The sequence below is a fragment of the Saimiri boliviensis genome, chromosome 4 (assembly GCF_048565385.1).
Source record: "Saimiri boliviensis isolate mSaiBol1 chromosome 4, mSaiBol1.pri, whole genome shotgun sequence".
NCBI lineage: Eukaryota > Metazoa > Chordata > Mammalia > Primates > Cebidae > Saimiri > Saimiri boliviensis.
In genome coordinates this window covers 66,709,501-66,733,738 of record NC_133452.1, presented here as the reverse complement: position 1 = coordinate 66,733,738, position 24,238 = coordinate 66,709,501, and the positions used below count along the sequence as shown (strand labels likewise).

General features: G+C 31.8%; 1 long non-coding RNA gene across 1 annotated transcript; it reads left to right on the top strand.

Annotated features, from left to right (window-relative positions):
• The first annotated feature begins 2,489 nt into the window (after positions 1-2,489).
• On the top strand, positions 2,490-24,238 carry LOC141584139 (uncharacterized). Its single transcript, XR_012517082.1, has 3 exons — positions 2,490-2,548; positions 17,261-17,405; positions 23,124-24,238. It is a non-coding gene; the product is annotated as an uncharacterized LOC141584139 (long non-coding RNA).

Below are 24,238 nucleotides of genomic sequence, written 5' to 3'. Positions count from 1 at the left end.
AAGTAAATTAAAGTCATGTGGTTTATAATTCATGTTAAGAGGTACATTGACAATTAATCATAAAAAAATGATTTTTTTAAATTTTAAGGAACCTCTGTTTTAAAGACATAAAAACACAAAATCTAATTTTAAATTGTTTTTTTTAAACAACTTTTGGGAAATTGTTCTTTTCCCTATATAAAAGTCATTTGTCAATAGCTAATGGCTATTATTTACTTATCTTTACTGTACAGTTATATCAATTTCAGAGTTTAGTGGCTATGTGTATGTAATATGCATGCTTTTGACACAAGGTTTTATTGTGTCGCTCAGGCTAGATTGCAATGAAGTGATCATAGTTCCCTGCAGCCTTGAACACCTGGGCTCAAGCAATCCTTCTGTTTCAGCTGCTTGAGTAGCAGAAACTAAAGGCAGGTATCACCATGCCCTGCTAATTTTTAATTTTTTTTTTTTTGTAGAGGTGTGGTCTTACTATGTTACCCATGCTAGTCTTGAATTCCTGACTTCAATTATCCTCCCACCTGCACCTCCTGTCTCAGCATCCTGAGCTGCTAGGAATATAGAGAATGACTACCACTCCCAGCCATTTTTGTTTGTTTTTGTTTTAGTAGAGACAGTGTCTTGCCATGTTTTCCAGGCTGGTTCCAAACTCCTGGCTTCAAGAAATCCTCCAACCTTGGCCCCCTAAAATTCTGGGATTACAGTTGTAAGCCAATGCACTATGTGGAAAATGTCTCTTAAACTATTCCATAAGCTAGTAAAGGATATATAAATGCTAAACATTATTATTATTCATAGGTTATTCTTATCTATGCTTTCACACTATAAAAATAGCTCAGAGTTTTATTCCACATATTAATTTTGTGTATTTTGTTATTTTGAGAATCATGCTGTATCTTGAAAATCATGATTTACAATGAAACAGGCAATTTGATTAAATAGAAAAACCATTGGCTTTGTGTAAAAATGACTTGCATTTTATTATTGGCTTTACTAAACCCAGGTGCGGACTTTGGCGTGTTTCTGACTTTTTTGTTTTCATTCTAATTTGTGAAATGAAGAAAATTATGTCTTTTTAAAGAAGTAATTAATATAATTTTTTTCTAAGAAGTTGTTAAAAATTCAAATAGCCCGTTTAAAGGTTGTGAAACATACTAGGGCCGAAATAAACAATAACTAACTTATCTTACTATGTTGTCAGTTTCTTCCACGCCCCTAACTTCCTTTTTATTTTACTCAGCTTAAATTATATCATTGAATATTCACATCTATACATACTCACTCACACACACACTATATATGTGTACACACTATATACATACATACAGCTTTCTTGGTTCTCTTTTACTTTCACAAACCAGTCAAAGTTAAAATTCTAAGTAAAATACATTTTTTTTTTGTCTATTCTACATGTATGCAACTGATTGAGGCTAGAGAAATAAATATATAAATATACTATGTATGCTGTTCTCATTTTAAATTCATGACCATAAACCTCAAGAAGGCATTTAATGTGGCTGGAAAATCACACTGCTTACCCAGTCCTCTTTTACCATTTTCTACAAGGGTCTTCTATACAACCTTCCTGACACCATATTCTCTCTCCTCAGTCTCAGCAAATGCTCTTGCTTTATACTTTCATTCACTGCTACTTGTCTTGTTATTAACTATTTGTAGACCTGTTTACAAAAGCCCCTTCTGTGTACATTAATTTTCACTATCTCTTACTCAGAGATATGATTACAATTTTCCTTTCTCCACACTGCCACCCCTCACAAGATCCTCATTGTCTCCCTGTGTAAGAATTATTTTGGTCAATGTACAAATAATCTATTTCTGGTTACATTTAAAAATTCCTTCTTGGACCTATTTATTCTTAAGGTATTTTCCCATTTCTTTCCTGTACTTCATAGCAAATTGCTGAAAATAATTTTTGATGTTTCACGTCTCCAACTACCATTGTCCCTTTTCTCTTAAAATTACTCTAACCAACATTTTGCTCCCTTTACCTTACTGAAATCACTCGTCACAATTACTAATGATCTAATGTTAAATTCAGTAGTCAAAATTTAATCCTTATCTCACTTTAGCTTTCAGTAGCATTTGCTGAAGTTTATCACTCCCTTTTCTCAGCAAGGCTTACCTAGATTAAACTAACAAAATTCCAAACCTCTCTCAACTCCTTGGAACACTCCCAAACCTCTTTAGATTATTTTGTTTTCCATAGCACTTACCACTTCCAACACATAATTTATTTTCTATATTTATTGTTTATTTTATATATTCTCCCACTAGACTATGTTTCACATACACAGATATTTTCTTTTAGTTATTTTTTTCACTCATGCCTAGACCGTAACTAGTGTTTAACAAATATTTATTAAGTAGATCAATCATTTACAGGATTGTTATTGAAGTTGAGAGAACAGACACAGAGTAAATAATTAACTTGACTGTGATAATACCAATAGCATGTAACACACATGGGATTGTGATTGCGAGCAATTATGCTACTACATCTCATGCCTTTAACTACTTCATTATATTTGTAAGTAAAATATAAGTGTTTATAAGTGAGATATTTATTACTTATAAGATATAATTTCCATCATTTGTATCTATGCTCTGCTGAGTTGTCATCCCACACTATTACACTAAGTACACGATTTTCTTCATCTGCTCTAAATAACGAAACCTATAAGCTTATATTTGGGGATTGAATATAAGTTATGACATATTCTTTGAACAAATATTAATAACACTGTTTGTCTACCTCTCAACCAGGGAGCTTGCATCTGTAAGCAAGATTAGTTTTGCATATCAAGAATTTTGTGTGTTTCTGAGTCCTTAATTTTTCATTATACTTCAGCAAACTCGTCTAATATAAGAATATATATTTTATCCTATAAAGTGAAATTCTACACATCTTTTAAAAAGCATCCTAAATGCCAATTGTTTAAAGTCTTTCTTATTTGTCCCAACTGGAAACAGACACTGTCATTGTTGAAGCCCCCTAACACTTTTATGTATTGAAAGGATATTTTTATGTAAATGTTGTTTATACGTAAACTGTTGTTCTCAAAAGATGCATTCAATTTCTAAAGGTGGCTGTATACCCAAGCAGATCATCAGTCATTGATAGCAGGTATTTATTTTTATTCCCCACAGCACCAAATATTGCATTTAATCTAAATTAGGACTTTAGCAAGTATATGTTGAATTGACTGCATTTAAGAAGAAATAAAATAAAGTCTAATTGTGTGGTAAAGTAAGAAAAATTAGCTGCTTTATATCTAAAATGATGATCATGGTCATTTGTTTTCTGCAATATGCCCCTCAACCAATTAAGAAAGCAAGCCTATGTCACTAAGCAATTCTGCATGGAGCAAGCACTGGATCTAATCAAACAGTTAGGAAGATTTTTGTCCTGCTTGTTATGAGAAGAGAATCATAAATGAGCCAGAGGATGCCCAGGGCTTTATATCAGAATCTCAGTGTTTTGTTTGGTTGTTTTAGAGAAGCTTGAGAAATCTCTCCCTTGGTCAGAAATCTTTAAAGTCCTCTTCACTTTTGCAGTTTTCACACCATGGATAAAATAGGGTTTTTCAGGGATGAATAACATTCTAAATTCATTAAGGTTGGAAGTAGTTTAACTCTTCCTTTTAGAATTACTAAAGTATTATGTTTTATTTTAAAGCTAACTTTTAAACTTTGGCAGTCAGTCAAAGAAAATCTTGAAGGCTTAATGACTCATACTGGTATATGCGCTGTATTATTACTTTATGATTGTGTGTGTGTGTTTGTGAGTGTGCTTGTGTGTGTGTGGGAAAGACTCTATTCTTCAGGCCTGCATTAGAAAATTCTGCTTAGACTATTACTTTCAAAGTACTCAACTACATTCCTCACAAAAATGTAATGGAAAAATTACTATAAATTTGGACACATATTTTCAACTTAAAAAGTGATATATTATCATTTTAGCCAAAAACTTTCCATAATCACTTAAATGCCAACAATAGTGAGAATTTATTTTTGTCTGATATTCTCAAATCTGAATGTCACAAATATATAAGTGGTGTACGTTTTCTGTGTTTTCTTTTATTTTGAGGACATGTGTAATCAGAATACTGAAACATTCCTGACATGAACAAAATACAATTATGAAATAGATAATTAAATGCAAGAAAATGTAAACTGTTGTTCTCAACAATAAGGGTCTTCAAATTCAAATGATACTTTGAGTTTAAAAAATGTTTTCTATTCTAAATTTTAGATGCCGTTTTATCTCAGCATGCATCTTCTAAGCAGCTTTTGGCTTCCCTTTTCCTCTGAGTTAAAATTACATATTTTCAAAATATGAATCCTTTTTGGAACCGAATGCAATGCCAATTTAAAATTTTTACCAGAGTTAAATCAAAACAACGAGGCTCATAGTTTGCATGATTAAGTCAATTTCAAAAGTGTTATATAAGCTAGCGATTGACTGTGAAGACACAACAGGACATTGTGTATAAGGTACTACAAGCTTTACATTTTATTAATGTCTGTATCCTAGAAGTGGCATACTTTAGTCTCTGAAAAAATACATTCTTTGTCATGTTATTGACTATATATGATTCTTAGGTAAGTCGCTACTAGTGATTGTGATTATATTTAAAATATAAATACTTTTAAAATGAAAGAGAAATCATTGTTAGTCTTAAAATTTAAAATGATGGCTGTGTGTATTTTCTTCTGTTGTAATCAATACACTCATTGTTTCTCCTTTGATTCGTTCTCCTTGTTTAGTAAATAAGTATAATCGCTAAATCAAAATGTCAATGCAAACTCTGCACAAATTCCATGCTACAACTATTTGATTTTATGTCTGTATAAATAAATTACTTAAGTTCTCTTCTATATACGGAGACCTAGTTAACATTGCATTGTGACTTTAATTTTATAAACTAAGGTGTTTGTGTGCCTCGTCAGCTTTTATTAACATTTCTTATGACTTCTGTATTTTTCTACTTTAGTCTCTGTGGCCTTGTTCTTCATGGCAATATCAATAATCAGGCTTAATTTAGCTTCTATAATAACAATGCCTCTCAGCATGCATTTGTATCTCCAAAAATTTTGTACACTTTCTGCAGGCATATAAAAGGAATATATATCACAATAACAAAACCAGTAGTAAAGGGCACTATAAGCATTATATTTCTTAAAATGCCTTTGATTTTGCAAACATTGAAAAATTTTACCTTTTTAAAAATAGCAATTTCTGATGAATGTTTGAATTTTTTTGAAGCAAATATTAATTTACTGGTAGAAATAACTTTTAGAGATCTTGAAGTCATTTTTATATACAGAGAATACCCTTCACAACCTTTAGTAACATTTACATAAGTATTACAAGGATATTTGGAACAAAACAAGGACTAGAATAGCTTCCCAGTGCTAAAAAATAAAAGTATTTTTACTTTTATGATATTAATTAACATACATTATTTTATTATATTATTAATTAAAACATATACATAAATATATATTTTAGGCTTGTTTACATTCAAACTAAGAAATGTAAGATATAACACCGATGACTGTAAATTAGTCTGTTCTCATACTGCTGTGAATAAATACCTGAGACTGGATAATTTATAAAAGAAAGATATTTCATTGACTCCAATTCCATATAGCTGGAGAGGCCTCAGAAAACTTACAATCATGACAGAAGGAAAAGGAAACACATTCTTCTTCACATAGTGACAGGTGAGAGAAGATCCAAGCAAAGAGGGAAAAGCTCCTTATTAAACCATTGGACCTCCTGAGAACTCACTATCACGAGAACAGCATGTGGGTAACCCCCATTATTCAATTACTTTCCACCAGGTTTCTCCCACAACATGTGGGGATTATGGGAACTACAATTCAAGATTAGATTTGGGTGGGGACATAGCCAAACAATATCACTTATGTATACAGGTATTTCTATTCCAACATATAATTTCACATACAAAAATTGACGTCATATTCGAAATGATGTTTTTTCACAACATTGGATATCAAATAATAGAGGACATTGGTGATTGAGACAGGGAAACATCGAGTGTGAGCCTTATAATAAAAGAGTCTTCTGGTCTTCAAAAGTTACAATGCAGGAAAGAGAAATTCAGGCAGAATGTATTAGATTCCATTAGTTGAGGAGACATAGCTGAAAGTCGAGAGAAATTAGTACAGCAAGGTAGAGTTCCACAGAAGAGAAAGCACTCCTCAAAACAAGGTCCTGAAGAGGTGAAGCCTGTAAAGTTATAGAATGCTGGAGGTCTGAAGAAGGTTAACCATGAGTAAACAGAAAACAGCTGAATTGTACAAACACATAAAAAAATAATTCATAACCAGGTGAAGAAAACACAAAAGAAATAGAGACTTGGACACACACAAGGCTGAGAATAGTATCTGTTCTCCCCAGCCAAAGCAAAAAAAAACTAACAATGATTAGGGGGTTGGGTGGAACACGTAGGAAGGTTTTGCCTTAGCAATAAGTAATAATTAGCCATAGAACAAGCACTGCCCTGGTCTCATCTGAAAAATCCTAAAGAGCAAGACCTGAAATTTTCAAGCTGCTTCCAAGTAAGCTAGCTGTATAAAGAACAAAGTGTGAGGCAATTTATAGAAATACAAATACATCTAGCATTGAACACGGTAAAATTTACAATATCAGACATCCAATAAAAATTACCAGATATCTATAAAAGCAGGAAAGCATAATTCATAACGAGAGAATCATTAATCAATTGAAATTGGCACAGCTAATATCAGAATTATCAGACAAGACCACTAAAACCATCATTATAACTGAACTCCTTCGTCTGTTAAAAAAACAAAAAGTAAAGCAGAGATATAGAAGATATATTAAGAGATTCATATTAAGTTATAAAAATTAAAATTACAATGCATGAGATTGAAAATACATGGGAGGGGATTAATAGAAGATTCAGAACTACAGATTTTTACATAAAGACCTAGCAATAAAACATACCCAAAGGAAAAAAAGAAAAAAAGTTGAATATCAAAAAATGAAAATAATATTATTTAAGTGTGGTAAATTTTACATGGATTAATACATGCATAAATATAATACCAGAAGCAAATTAAAAGGAAGAAAATCCCATATTTAAATAACGGTCCAAATTTTTCCACTTTTTATTAAAGCAAAAACCTAGAGATGTTAAAAGTTTAACAAAACCGAAGCCCAAGAAGTATGAAGAACAGTGCACCAAGGCATATTATAATCAAACTTTTCAAAACCAGTTAAGGATATCTTTAAATTGCTAGAGAAAAAAACAAATATTAGGTAAATGTAAACAAAGAGATAAGAATTACAGAAGATTTTTTGTGGAAAAACATGGAAATAATGTAAGATGTAAGAGAAAAACATTTAAAATTCTGGACAACATAAAGTAAAAGAAGTGTTAACCTATAATTCTAAGCCGAGAAAAAAAAATACATATATTTTCAAAAATAAGTAAAAATAGAGATAATTTTTCAGTATCTCTGAACAAAGCAGAACAGTCTGAGATTTTATCATGCTGCTCAGAATGGCAAGCAATTTAAAACTTACGAGTTGTTTATATCCGAAATTTTCCATTTAATATTTTTGGACCATTATTGATTGCAGGTAACTGGAACCTCTAAAAACAAAGCTGTGGATAAAGGAGGACTACTATAGTTGACTTGAACAATACCATTGACCAATTTTGCATACATGATATTTATAAAATATTGTACCTAATGATAGCAGGATAGATTTTGTTTTTTCAAACTATATGTAACATTAATCAATTTAGACAATATTCTGGAGCTCAAACAAACCTCAGAGTATTTAAATTATACCATATCCATTTACATCATATTCTGGGATTTCAAATAAGTCCCTGAAAGTATTTAAATCATGGTTCTCTGACCATAAATTTGCTACCTATTTACCATATAAATGAACAAACCCTAAGTTTAGTGGCTTATCTAACATTTGTTATATTACAGTTTTTGTAGCCAGAATTTTAGAAACTCTCAAAAAGTGTGATCAAGGTGTTACCTAGGATTGTAGTCATTACAAAAGTAGATTGAGGAAGGATCTGCTTCCAAAATTTTTCATGAGGTCGTTAGTAGGATTTTCAGATTTTCCAGAAATTGCAAGTTAGTATGAAAACAAAAAATACCTAGAATAGACTAAACAACTTAGAAAAAAGGAAATCAAATTAAGGCTACTTTATTTGTAGATTTATTATAAAGCTACCTTAATAAAATTGCTGTGATTTTGAAATTAAGACTAAAACATACATCAAAGGAACAGAATAATGAACCAGAAATAGACACATATATAGACAAAGTTTTTTGAGAAAGGGACAAATGCAATTTAGTGGAGAAGTGATAATCTTTGCAAGAAATTATGCTGTAAAAATTGGATATTCATATTAAAAAATATGAAACACTAAATTAGATTCAGGAATAATGCTAGGAAACTGAGGATATATATTTACAAACTCAGGATTTGCATTTATGAATCACCTTGTGCTAAACCATTCTGCTAAATTAACAGTCTGCCTTTGAGTTCATGTTCAGGATTTGGTCTGCTCTAATTCAAAAGCCTTCTAGTTTCCTACTCTACTTCTGTCTAAGAGGCCTTTTTTGTTTATGAATGTCTAACTATGATAATCACTATATTAATACTTTGTAACTAAATCAGTAGCCATTGACATATGCTTGTTTTCATTGTCATATTTGATTTCAATCTATTTATAACATAGTCACTGAAAATTAAATAATCTTATAACTTTAGACTATTTCCTTTTGATAACCCTTATTATTGATTTTTAAGTCCTAAGAAAAGGAACTCAGAGAACATTATGGAGCAATATGCAATTTAATGTTAATTATTCTCTCAATTAAAATGATTTAATTGGAAATTTCCTTAATTGAAAAGGAAATCATAATTTTAACTAATTTTTAACATTAGGCACATCTTTCTTGAGAATTTGTTAAACTCTTAAGTTTTCTGCCTTTCACATATCATGAAGGAACTTTTGTTAAAAACAATCCACTGCTTTTTAAATAACTGTGGTTTAGATATGAAAGTGGTCGATATTTTGCTCTACAAATACATCCCAAGTAAAATTTGGTCTATGGAACCCTATGCTACCTATTCTAAAATGTTTAAATTTTAGAAAAGGCCAAATAGGTCATTATAACAACAAATAATCTGTTCCTACTACTTGGATGTAAACATCTGTTTTGACTTTAAAGTCATAAACATCCTGAGTTAGAAACAATATTTTCTTTTAAGACATAAAAAATAGTTTGCATTGAGAATAAAGAATGGAACTAGAAAGGGAATTTAGTTATTTCAAATGCAAATTTACATGCATGGAATCCTCATTTGCATGCATGCAATTCCAAAATAGCTTTATGTAGTTGATGTGGATGTCTAAAAATCATTTGGTATAGAAAAGCATCTGCTGAACGTACATAGAAATATTACTCAACTTGAACAAAAATTTACTATATGCATCAAACTGACATTAGAGAGGCTGTAAAACAACAAATAATAAAATATCATCAAAGGAAATGTATTTGTTTAAGGATGCTTTCAGTGATAAATGTAGCTTTGTAAAATCATTTTACTCATTTGTTTTGTTCTAAATTTGCATATATCCCATGTATTTTACTTTTCTTTCTGTATTCCACTTTTAAAAAAAAATTACAAATGGCAGAAAATCGGGTTTTTAGGTTGTTTTGGCAAAACTATGTTTTGTATTTTTGATATGGTCTTTAACTCTTTATTCTTTAAATCTATTAATATGTATCTTGTTACCTGCTGTTACATGTTTTATAAAATGTTAGCTTTTTTTAACCAGTACATAGCAATGTCAACATGTTCAAATCTAAAATATAATGTTACATATAAGAAACTAGAAATAAAGTTCAGAAAACAAATAATTAATCTAACAAAATAGACAATGATCCTGGAAAACAGGTTATTTCAATGTGGTAATATTACTACTCTAAAATATATTTTAAAATTATTTCTCAAGTTATTGAAAATGAGCATATCTTTATTTTACCACAGATAGAAAAATATGTCTGAAATTAAATTTATTCTTCTGCTTGGGTTATTTATAATTTAGTATGGATGATTTGTGCAAATGCTGTTAATCAGCAATGTGTGTACACACAGTTAACCCTTAGGACTTTTAAATGCACACAGCTGAAAAAGACACACACACATGCACACACATTCTAAACTGAATGATAGGAACCCTACTTATCGTATTTTTTTATAAAGAGAAGGTATCACTGATAGCAGTACTGGTTTAAGAAAAAAAGTCACAGAAAAAATGAAACTCACATTACAATTCATTCTCAATTGCAGGCAAAATTACTCTGTTCTTCCACCTGGAACAGTATGGCAAAATAGAGCATTAGCCTCAGAGAGAACATTTTATTTTCAACTCTGTGCTATGTTATTTATGCGGCTATGTGTAGCGCACCATCCAGATTCTTCTTCAGCAAAACTTGTCACCCCAACTGGTGTCTCCTTCCAGTAGGGATTGACTCACCCTTGGCAGAAATTTGCCTATCCAAGGCCATACTTTTTCTGGGTGGTCCATATTTAGTGACAGATCAGCATAGTTAATCCCAATGTGGGACACTTCTGGCAAGACACATTCATGCCAGAGTTTATCTTGGCCAAGGTTTGTTGGAATTGCATCAGATTGATCTCTCCCTCTATCTATTATTAAACTGTTAAAAAGTGCCATCTTAGGAAATAAAATTTTATATTACAGAAGTTTCAAAAAAACAAAGCAAGTATTTGAACATATATACAATGAATGAGAAATATTAGCTGACTGAAAAGAATTTGACTCTCCTTTTTGTTTCTATCTCCAACTCTAAATAGTTATTACTTGGAAGTTTTCAGAATGATTTTAATGAACGAGTCTGTCACTTTTTTGGTATTTCAAGGATATATAGTTCACATGACAGACAATAATAATTTTCCCCATAACTGTGATTTCAAAATTTGTAAGAAGCTTTTATTTTATTTATCAGTGCTGTCTTTTTAATTCCTGAGTTTGCGAAATTACAAAACACAAAGTCTTTTAGAACAAATTGGTCCTGTAACTAAGATTCATACAGCCATGTTTACTTTGCAGTTCATATAATAAAATGAAAATAATTCTTCAAAAATAATGTTCACATTATGCAAGCAAGTTAATACTTGAGAATTACTAATTTATTTTCTGCCATCTTAAAATATAGCTGTTATAATGCCTATTCAGAGCTCATTTGAAAGTATTTTTTTAAGGAGCTAGAGCAAATTTTTATATGGCTTACTGGAAGCAGGCAGAGGGTTTTATTCCTTTAATTTATATAATAATTAGTTATTAAATGCTTACTGTATTGCAGATAATACCCGAACATCAAATATTTTTGAAATTTAACATATTTTTTTTCTGCTTGAATCTACTTCAAGAATGTATTTTTTTAAGTTTTAGTTTTTACAAAGAAAAAGTTTTAAAGCAGACATGCATTCATACATATTCTGTCTTTTGATGAAATTATGAAAAGTAGAAAGAGAATTCAGTTACCTCATTAGAAAAATCAAGTACTATTTTCTATATTGTGATATACCAGATAGGTTTTATTTTTGGTGATATTTTAGATGAGATGGTTCAAAATCTAAGTTTAATTAGAACACAACAAATTTAGGCCTAAAAGGTTATTTAGTAATTTATTTTATTTAACTCTAGCAGCTAAATGTACAGGAAAATTATTCAGTAAACCTTTGTTTTTCAGACAACTACATGAAAAATGGCTTTATATTCAGATTGCAGGGTTCCAACAATGCTACACAATTGCCAACTATTTGTAGGTAATTATATATGCATACATACACACTTATCTCCCCCAAAATAAAACAGATACATATTAAGGTGAAATACAGTAATACAGCTGTCTTATATGTTAGGCATTCTGAAACCATCTCTTTATTATGTTTGTTAGTATGCTGTTGAGATAACTATTTTTAAAATTCTTATTAATTAAATCTTATCAATACTCTAAAAATCTAGAAATGACTTTCATGGAAATTTTTCTATGTTATCAGAAATCCTATAAACACTTTCACTTTTTACAATTGATTTATGATATATTAGTATAAGCATTGTTTCGACATTTTAACACAAACTTCTTCTAGTAGAATTCAACTTATTACCTAAATTTCAAAACATAAGGTAATACTGACTCAGAAACTGTATTTGAGAGCGATTACTTTGGCCTATATTTTGATTATTTTAAAAACAATTATATGAAAAACTTCTATTAGGAAAGTAATAAAAATATAAATGAGGCTCAAGATGCATTATAAAAATTATAGAAACACAGAAGGAAATTTAAAAGAGGATTAGTATAACATTTTATCCAAAAATGCACCATCTTCACCAAGTCTCAGATAGGGCAGTTTCAGTATCTACATTTATAGGAGTTTGAAATTTTATTAAATATACACTCATCTTATAAACATTTGGATTCCTACAATAGAATAACTTCATATTTAGAATGTGTTTTTATTAAGTAAAAATAAATCCCACACATTATTTTTGGTTAAATATCATGTCACTATAAACAAACAAAAAACTCTTGATACATTATGAACCACATATATTAAGGGGACATGATATGATGAAAAGGATAATATTAGGAAATAGTTAATAGATATAAGAAAATATATAAGTACATGAAAAACTAAAGAAGTGAAGATTCATCTTTTTTTCTGATTATTTTGCATACTAAAATAAAACCATAATGCATTTATTTATAGAAAAGTAATATTAATTTTAATAATGAAATATGTGAGTGTATAAGAAGAAAATGGGGTGATGGGTAAGAAATTGGAACATCAGAAGAAACCAATGCATAATATCTAATCATAAAAATAAGGACATTTTAATAATTTAATCTAGGAATAAAGAAAGAGTATCTTTACAGAGCTTGTACGGGACAAAACTATTAATAGAGCCCCTAGGGAGTGATTCAAAAGTTGTTAAAGTTAATGTTCAGGTCTCACACTGGTAAAAATTGGCAGTATACTGGAGTAAGTTATGGTAAAGTAAAAGTGTAGGGTGCTATACAGGAAATTTCAAGATTATGACCTTGTCATATTAAGTTTTAGATGGCCACAGAACATAAAGGAAGGTGTCACATGTAGAAGTATATATAGCAAATTGAGCAAAGCAGCATGTGTTATGGTTGGAAATACCCATGAAATTGGAATTTATCATTTGGTAATTGAGGATTTGAGAAAGGATAAAAACTAGTTGAAAGAAAGTTGAAGAGAACATGAAAAGGTAATACATAGTAAATATATTCTGTAGAGTGAGTGAAACTTAGAAATCAATGGGAAAATTGTTGATATTCATTGGAAAGAGAAAATAAATTATTTTATTGTGAACAGATACCTGATAGATATATAACTCAAAAACAAATAAGAAGATATATTGGGTTTTCCAGTGCAAAGAATATAAAGATGTGGTAAAACAAAATAGTGACAATTAGGGAGATCTTAAGTAGGTACATCTAAGGAGAGAGAGAGATTGACAAGAGAGCTTGACAATGTGCAAAAAGCAGGCCAGTTAATTTCATAAGCACTATAGCTACCTTATGATAGAGTGTTAAATGACAACAAAGAGCTGAAAGTAGGTTGTAAGAGATCAAGATAAGAATGCAGTAACTGAAAGCCTAGGTACTTCTTCAAATTGCCTCTTCAGAGACCATAGATATAAACAAGATAACAATGTTTGGAAAGAAAAGACATGCTTTGTAGCTGCAAATTCAAGAAAGACTGACAAGGGAAAAAGATGAGAATGATAGAAAAAGAAGTAACTATGTGTTTAAGTAGAGATGCCATGAAAAGGTAGATTAATTCATTTCTGAAATTGAAAAATATTGAGAACTTTTCTTAAATCTATTCTCTGTGATACTGTCATTACTACACCCCTGTTTATTCACAGAGTTAAGACGTTTATATATTCAAGATAATGAAAACTCCCCTCTGTGCCATGTCACACTGTCATAGATATCAAAAGATAAATAGATGTATCAAAACCAGTTTTATGCATGATTTGTCCTTTACCTACATCATCACTTTCTCTATTACATTTCTGCTTTCTCCTTTCTTTACATGTTCAGCTCTCCATCATATCCATTAACCTTGGCTCAGTTTTCTTCTTGATTTCAAGCCCTGTTATTACTTTAATTACCTTAGGAGACTCTTAATAACTAATTGGATTACCAGTCAGAAAGCCTTCTCTTTCAATCTCTTCACAATCTCATTTAAAGTGACCCTCTTTTCACTACTTTAGTAACCCATGCCCACAGTCAAAATACAGGACACAACTGCAAAAGCTCTGACCACCATTTTACTTTCTTCTAATCCATCACCTCTCTATTTTCTTCATTTCCCTGATACCTGATTGGATATCCCCATGGTCTGTCATTTCAGGAACACATCCTCACTAATATCCTGAACTCTCTTTCTCCTCTGAATTTTGATTGCATTGCATAGCAAAACATCAACTTCTTATAAATTCCGATATTTGATTTTTCTGTGATTCATCTAAGGACCTGATGGAGAAAATTCACATGAAAAATGCAGATTATCACCAATTTCAAATGTTTCCTCACAACACTGCCCAGAAGTTTTATAAAGTCCATACGTTCAATTTACTTACCACTGCCCACAGGGACTATTTCAAGCTTTCTTAAAATTTATTAAACATTTGCTACCCTTCTGTGTTTGTTACTAGTATTTTCAGTCTATTTTCCCTATTTTCTGGTTGCTGGACATGAGTTTTTTTTATTTTTTTATTTTTTTTTTGGTTTTATTAATAAAGCTGCTATCATTATTGCTTTACATGAGTTTTTGTAACATAGATATTCAGTTCTCCTGGGTATACTTGGTAGTGGAAATAAGCTGATTCATAGGTTCTATTAAACTTATATGAAACAACCAAACACATTCTAAAATGGCTGTACATTTAGAGAAGTGAAAATGTCTTCTACTTCCAGTTGCTACATATTCCTGAAAAAATATTTTTTTGCCACATTAGTGCATGAAGTGGTATGTCACTGTTTAAATATGTATGACTGATGGCTGGCTGCAGCAATCCATCTGGAGTTGCCACTGCAAAGACACTGGCTGCAGAGCTGGAGGCATGGCCAGGGTTGCATGCTCCACTAGCCAACAGGAACCAGGAACTGGTGGTGGGTGGGGAGCCCATGTTCCTGGGCACAGCTACAGCCACCGAGCTGCAGCTCTGGACCTGGGCATCCCTGTGTTCTCGGGGTCCCAGGAAGCCCTTGCCCCTACAGGCTGGAAAGTACCTCATCCTATTGTCTGGCCTCTCTCCACTCCTGGCACCTGCTCTGGTGCAGAGCAAAGTTGTGGCTGAGCCTGGGCACTGTCAGGACGCGGCTAGGTGTGCACACTCTCAGGGTGATGTTGACATATCAGCTCCCTGCTGCCTTGGCCCACTCCAAACTTTCTGCTCCAACAGGAGGGAGGCCAAAGGGGGCTGAGTAATAATCATCATGAGCCTGCAGGCACCCCTCGGCACAAACAGCCTGGGCACCATGATCAGTGTGTTCATGGTGGGAAACAGATAGGTTCCTGGGTGGAAAGGGCGAGTCCCGTGGCAATCGCCACCTTCACCCAGATGGCCTGAAGATTGATAGCAAGGCTGGCAGTTCCAGGTGTAGTCTACACCCAGAGTAAGAACTTAAGGTGTTTTTCTAGGTCTTCCCATAGCTACCCATGGACCAGGCAGCATGCATTTCCTCCCTATGTTTCCCAGGCTAGTCTTAAACTCATGGGCTCAAGCCATGCTCTTGACTGGGCCTCCCAAGGTGCTGAGATTACATGCATCAGCCATTGTGCCCAGCCTATTTAGACTTTTTTGCATCCCTGCAAATGGTTAAAATCAGTAAATATTACTTGTGCGTGTTGAAAGAATGGTATCCTCACTTATGTAGTATAAACCTGGACAACTGAAATAGATCAATTCAGTGAATGTTATTTTAATTTAATACAAGTAACTGATTTTTTGTTGGTTTTCTGAATTACTGAAGAGTAATATTTTTAAGTATGCAATTATGAGTTTAGACGGGCTTCTTTATCTCTTATGTCTCTCATACTTTGTTAGAAATTCTCTACTAGGTTATAAATTGACACTATTCATTTATTTATTTTTTGAGACAGGCTCTACCTCTGTTGCTCATGCTGGAATACAGTGACAGTATTACAGCTCACTGCAGTCTTAAACTCCTAGACTTAAGCCATCCTTCTGCCTCAGTCTCTCTTGAGTAGTTCCTCCACACTCATTTTTTTCTTTCAAGAAAATATCCAGCTCTTAATTTTCTGTAGAGCAGGGATATTGCTATGCTACCCAGGCCCATTTCAAAAGCCTGGTCTCAAGCCATCCTCCCGCCTTGACCTCCCAAAGTTCTAGGATTAACAGGTATGAACCACTATGCCCAGCATGACACTTTTATTTTTTAAAATTTTTCTTCTTTGTTTCTGCTAGTTTTCCTTGCCTTCATCACTATTTTGATATTAATATCAGATATACAATAAACTCTGTGTGCTCAATGTTTGCTCGGTATACAGTTTTATGATCACTTCTTTAGTCGCATGTGTCTTTAAAATTAAAGCAAGCCTTTTAAAACACCTTATAGTAGGAAATTTCTTTGTTTTATTTTGCCAGAAAATTTTCCGTTTTTATTGAGTTGATAAATCATTTAAAACAATTATTTATAACTTTGTGTTTAAGACTTCTATCTCACCAAATAACCCAGAAAAACAATAAAAGAGAATGAGCTCATTTACTATGTTACCTCCAATTCTCATATATGGTAGAATTACTGAAATATAACATAATTTAGCCTTCTTTCATCATGAATTGTCTCATTGATTGTCTCTCCTTAGGTTAATAATTATTTTTTTCTATTCGTTTTTTAATTAAAAGTGCCTAAAATAATTATAATTTCCATTCTGCAGGTAAAGAAATAGGAAGAAAAAGCGAAGGAACTAAAACCAGAATGTCATATTTCTCTCATTAATTTAAGATGTTTGTTTAAACAATCTTAGAACTAGAGCTATGTTAAATCATTTCAACAAATTCGTTTTATTCCTCTTTGATAATTTTTTTTTTTTTTTTTTTTTGAGACGGTGTTTCACTATTGTTGCCCAGACTGGAGGACAATGGTGCAATCTCAGCTCACAGCCTCACTGCAACCTCTTCCTCCTTGGTTCAAGCAATTCTCCTGCCTCGGTCTCAGATGTTAACATCCAGATAACGATGTGTATGATGGTAGGAGTTTATTCTATTGGCATATTTCTCTGACAGGACGAACTAGAGATGAAAGCTTCACTTTTGTTGTTTAAGTGTGTAAAGAAGATATTCTAACATTCTGAAATATAAATAATAACAAAGTAAAACACATTTTTAATTCATAATAAAGACTGGCCTAGAAAATACAAAGATTCCAAATATGTGAAAAAAAATCAATGTTTTTGCATTGTAATTGATGATATCTAATATTATCCCAACAAATTTAAGAAATTGTCAGCTATTGAGGAAAACTTAGTATTACTCATATATAGTTATTAAGAATGACAGTTTCCATAGTTTGGGAAGGATGTGTGTGACAGTAGGATGAAGAGAGATTGGTTAATATGCATGAACATAGTTAGACAGAATAAATAAATAAATTTTCTAATAGTTTGACAGCAGAGTAGGGTAACTGTAGTTAAAAACAATGCATTTTACAAAATAGCTAGAAAAGAGGACTTGAGATGTATCTAACACATCAAAATGGTAAATACTCAACATGACAGATACTCAAAATACCCTGTCTTGATCACACATTCTACACATACATCAAAATGTCACATGCACCCCTTAAATGTGTACAAATATTATCTATCTATAAAAAATTAAAAATTGTGTTGAATATACATCTCATGTTAAATGTTTTTAATAGCTTTAATAAATCAATAAAACAGATGCAGTTGAGAGTGGGGATTTGAGAAAAACAACCTAGGTTTACTCCTAGATTTGCCAGTGACTAGACATGTGACCTTACGCATGCTCTTCAACTTCTCTGAAATTGATTTTTCTAATCAGAGTGAGACTTGGTCTCAAAAAAAAAAAAAAAAAAAAAAAAAAGAAGAAGAAGTGTACAGGTAACCGACCACTTAGTAAATATTAGGTATTAATTTTGAGCAAAATATATACTAGATGATTTCTTACAACAAGAATGCAGTGTAAGTTTTAAAAATGTAATTACCTGAATAGATTTGTTTAAAAATGACATTATAAAGTACATTTAAATGGAAACATCTTCAGCATCACTGTTTATTTATTGATCTATTTCTAATCAACCAACTTTTGCAGTACACAAAATATGATGAGCATTTGCTTCATGCTGGGCATGTCATATTAAGAAATTCGTAGTTCCTGGCTAAAACATCTCACATATATTAGAGAAGATAAACAGATTAACACCTCATCCAACACAGAGTGATAAAGGCGTTTAACAGCACTACACACAGAATGCTCTGGGACCTATGCCAGTAGCTAAGCCTGGTAAGGCTTTAAAGTCCTGTTTGAGGTAGTAATTGCAAGAAATACTAATACAAAAAAAAATTCAGAAGAAAAAAAGTGTCTGCAGAAAAGTAAACTAAGATGTTAAAAGCTTCAGGAAACTAGAAGCTGAAATAAAAAAGAAAAGAAGGGTGAGATATGATGCTGAAATGCAGGAAGAGGCAGGATACAAACAGGCTCTACTGTTATTTTAAAATTCAACTTTGTCTTGTGAATAATGAAAAATCGTCATGTTTGAAGTATAGTTTGTACATATTGTTGAGATATCAGTTCATGTCTAAGCATAATACATTTGAGTGTGAACAGTTTAAAACTGAATGCTTCTTCACTCCTGTATCTGCCACCTGCACTGGGATGGCTGGAATAACTGAGAGATTCCAGGCATCTCTCTTTCTATGTAAATCATCTCCACATGCCAACTTAAGCTTACTCACAGCATGGTACTCAGAATTCTTACATGAAACTACATTCCTCCAGAGGGAGTATTTTAATAGATACCAAAGTGGAGATATCTGTTAATTCTGGTGACTAGAGACTGACATATTCTCACTTCTCCCACATACTGTTGGTCAAAGTAGATACCAAACCTACCCAGATGCAAAGGAAAGGATCATTGTCCCCAGATTTTATAGAAAACATGCCAAATAATTTTGTGGCCAAATTTAATTCATCACTAATATTACAATTATTAATTTATTTGTTAAGAATTGATTAAAAAGAAATGATAGAAGACCAGGGCAATTGTCAGGTTACCAGCTCCTGAAACACTGAAAGGAAAAATGGTTTGAAAAAAACAAATAAATTTTATCCGGATAACTGTTAACCAGGTAGAGATACACAATAGTTGAATCGGGACTGAGGGATCAGAAATTTGTATGTAATTCAGATTAGATAACTCAGGAAGAAAACCAACGAATAAATATTGGAGTTAAACTGCTTTCTAGACTAAATAGAACTAACAGACATTTACAGAACATTTCATTCAATAGCTGCAGAGTACACATTATTCTCCTCAACACATGGAACATTCCTCAAAATTTTAGGGGAATGCTCCCCTAAAATTTTAGAATGTATTTTAGGGCCCCAAAACAAGTCTTAAATTATATATATCAGGTATCTTTTCTGACCATAATGCAATAAAACTGGAGTTAATCCTTAGAGTTATTCATTTATACATTATAGAGATGGCAGTTGAAGATCTAGCAGCAAAAGCAAACATTCAAGGAAACGAGAGACCAAGAAGATTAGGGGCCCCAGGAAGAAATGGTGGGAGAAATAACCTCATTCATATGGGCAGGGCAAGAAAGACCAATGATAAATACTAAAATAAATGTAATCTAATGTGTAGGTAGAAAGGGAAGAGATTCTGTTATCATAAAACCTCAAAGAACAGCAGAATATTTTATTAAGGAAGGCATTCAACTACAGCTTGTGCTTCTGAGAGAACAACTAACCAGTTTATTCTTGTGGTTTACATTATACAATTCTAAAGCAAAATTACCATTTTTTATTTGAATTTAGCAAGAACATAATAAGTAGTTACCTGAGGGAAGAAATCAGATCACAATGAGTTTAGGCAAGAATAAAATGTGAAAAATGGCAGTTATAGGTGAAATTCTCAAAAATAAGCACTATTGTTAAGAATAGCAAAGAATTTTATATAAACTGTATATTCAGATATCATATAAAAAGTTAAAAGATACATAAAACAAACAAATCCCATTCAAAAGTAGGCAAAGGATATAAACAGATACTTTACAAAAGAAGACATACACGAGGCCAAAAAACATATGAAAAAATGCTCATTATCACTGATCATCAGAGAAATGCAAATCAAAACTACATGGAGATACCATCTCTCACCAGTTAGAATGGCTATCATTAAAAAATCTGGAGACAACAGATGCTGGAGAGGATGTGGAGAAATACTGTTTTTTTACACTGTTGGTGGGAGTGTAAATTAGTTCAACCATTGCGGAAGACAGTGTGGCAATTCCTCAAGGACCTAGAAATAGAAATTCCATTTGACCCAGCAATCCCACTACTGGGTATATATCCAAAGGATTATAAATTGTTCTACTATAAGGACACATGCACACGAATGTTCCTTGCAGCACTGTTTACAATAGCAAAGACCTGGAACCAACCCAAGTGCCTATCAATGATAGACTGGACAGGGAAAATGTGGTACATATACACCATGGAATATTACACAACCATCAAAAACGATGAGTTTGTGTCCTTTGTAGGGACATGGATGAACCTGGAAACCATCATTCTCAGCAAACTGACACAAGAGCAGAAAATCAAACACCACATGTTCTCACTCATGGGCAGGTGTTGAAGAGTGGGAACACATGGACACAGGGAGGGGAGCACTGCACACTGGGATCTGTTGGGGGGAAATAGGGGAGGGACAGCAGGGAGTAGGGAGTTGGGGAGAGATAGCATGGGCAGAAATGCCAGATATAAGTGATGGAGAGGAAGACAGCAAATCACACTGCCATGTGTGTACCTATGCAACAATCTTGCATGTTCTTCACATGTACCCCCAAACCTAAAATGCAATAAAATAAATAAATAAAAAGATACATAAAGTTCAATACATTCTTACAAAGTGAGCACTTATGTAACCTCCACCTAGATAAGAAAACCAGCAGAAGCTAGGTACCTCCCAAACACCCTTTGCTCTATTTCAGTCGTATCTTTCCCATAGAAATAACCACAATTCTGACTTCTAACATCACAGACTAGTTCGACTGCTTGAATTTATTGAAGTGGAATTATATGGGAAATACTCTTTAGCATCTGGCCTCTTTTGCACACTTATATTTGTGAGATTCATTCATTTTGTTACATATAATAAATTGCATCTATTATCTTTGCTATGTAACATAAACCAGAGTATTTTGAAGAAAAAAAAGTTCCTTCATGTTGTAAAATTACAATAAAAAAATCTAGTGTAACTTTACATAGTAAAAAATAACTGTGATATAAAATATAAAAATGTCTGTATGTAGAATATTTAGTGAGTAAAAACCAAAAAAAATCTGGTAATAGTTCTACATAAATGTGAAAAGTCGATATATGACAGAGGTGGCATTGCAAACCAATGGAAATTAATTAAGTATTCAATATGTGATGCTAAAAATTGGTTTTCCATATGGAAGCAAAATAAAATTATACTCATACATACAAGCAAAAATGTTTAAGTTGCTCAAAACTTTATAATATGAGAAGTAGCATTCTAAGATATTAGACAAAGATATACAACAATTTATAATAAGCAATAATTTCTTAAAGTAAAGAAATAAAATACTAATAAATTTACATTAATTTTTTAAGTAAGATAATACAAAAAAACTTAAATAATGCACTTACAGTATATTACACAATGAAAGTTAGTATTTAGAAAACATTCAGACCACATGGAAGATATAAAATTAGAAAAAAGAAAGCAAAGAAAAATGCATAATATGAAAATAATGATTCTCAAGGGTTAGTTGAGAGGTAAATAAACATTTGAAGATACATTCATCCACTCTGGTGGTCTTGGAAATATACACAATATTCTAACCCTTCAAACTGACATAATTTAAAAGTTTTGTCAATGCCAAATTGTTTAAAAGATGTGGATAGTGGGAACTATCATATGCTAATGTGAGGAATAAAAGTTTACAAATTCTTTGGAAAGTAATTGTTATCATTAAGTATATTTGTAAGACAATCATTCCACTCATACTTCTCTGAAGGGTGTATCCTTCAGAAAGTCTAGAAATAACCACATGGACTCATGTTCAACACTGTTTATTACAGGATTATTTTCAACGACAAATAACAAAACACGTATTGTGTGTGTGTGTAAATATATATACACATACATACATAAAATGTCCTTTCATTGTAAATGAGTTTATACATTGATAGCATCTTTGCTCATACACTGTTGAAATAAACTAGGAATTATTTAAATAATCTGAGATCAAAATTAATAATTATAAAATAATGTTGAGTCAAAAGCCAAAGGATATATCCACGTTAATATGAAGTTTGGAAAGCATGAACAGTTATTTCAAATCATTCTTACAGATATACAGAACATTTATAGATACATGAAATAAGATATATAGAATAAGCATAGTTACTAAAAACATTAAATTCAGATACAGCTTGCCTCTGTTGGAGGAAGCATACAAAAACACTAAAAATGTGCTGTCTGAGGGTCTTTACTAATAAACTATTTCGTTTATTTAATTTTAACTGTGGTAAGTATGGAAAATAATAGCATTTGATAGAACTAGTTAGTAGATATATCTTTTTGCAGTTTTTCATTATTTTCCTTTTATATATTTCTATGTGACAAAATATTTACAATACAATCATTTTTACAATTTTTCTGTTTTGTTTGTTTTTTAATGATAGATACCATGCACCTTGAAATACTGATTGGAATAAACCAGAAGAAAGACTGAAGATATTTTAAGAAGATGCACATATTAGGGACATGATTTCTCTGAAGAAACAGGAATTTCAGAGATGGTCCATAAAAATTATAGGACATTTTTCTTTACTGTGGGGTCTAGATTCAGGCAAGTTTCTAACATTTACTACTGAGATCTAAAGTTTCTTTTGGATTGGGAGTAAATTTTGGAAACTGAAAATATCTTGTTTGGGAAATGTTCATTTCAAAAGTAAGCTTTTTGTTAGGTGTCTTTCTTTTTTAAAATAAATTTAGTATTACTTTATTTTCAATTATCTTAAATGTATCTAATTGATACATGCATTTGTTCAATCAGAGTTTCTTATAATTTTGTGAAAGAAAAATATAAAGCGATAGGGTGTCTGAAAAATTTTTGTCATAAACATAAGTATTATATCTTCAGAGGTCTTGAAGTTTTTAAAAAAGTTTTCTCTTAGAGATTTATCTTTTCACATTTAGATGCATTTGGCTTTTCTAAAGCTAGGTATCAAGACAAAGAGGTTCTGCTGAACATGCAATATCCAATCTGTCATGGGAAGCTTTGCTGCCGTTTCTGTGAAATCTCCTTTTTGGATATGATCCATCCTAGAATAGAGAAAAAAAAAAAAAAAAAAAAAAAAAACTTACAACCAGAATACAACCTGCAGTGAAGTGCCATTGCATGATTTCAGAATTACTTATAAGTCTCATCAGAGTCATCCCTGTTGCTATATAAATATAATAAATTTTTCTAGAAGTAAAAAAGTATAAGTAATAAAATAAATCCATTATAATGAGTGTTGTAAAGGTAAGAAAATGGAAAATATGCTTTAGGCCTTAAATATAAACAGATTCATAACTCTAGATGGATATAATATTATTTCTTTAAATACTGGTTGTCATTGAGATGAGCTGCAGATATATGGGCTAAAGTACCATATCCAACTTTAATAATACATGGACAGTCATCTGTACTGAAAACTTCAAAATAAAGTACTTGGAACTTAACAGTTTATGATATGTGACCATCTCTTCCCAAAGCAAATAACGGAAACAAAACATTAACAAAACCTTGCAT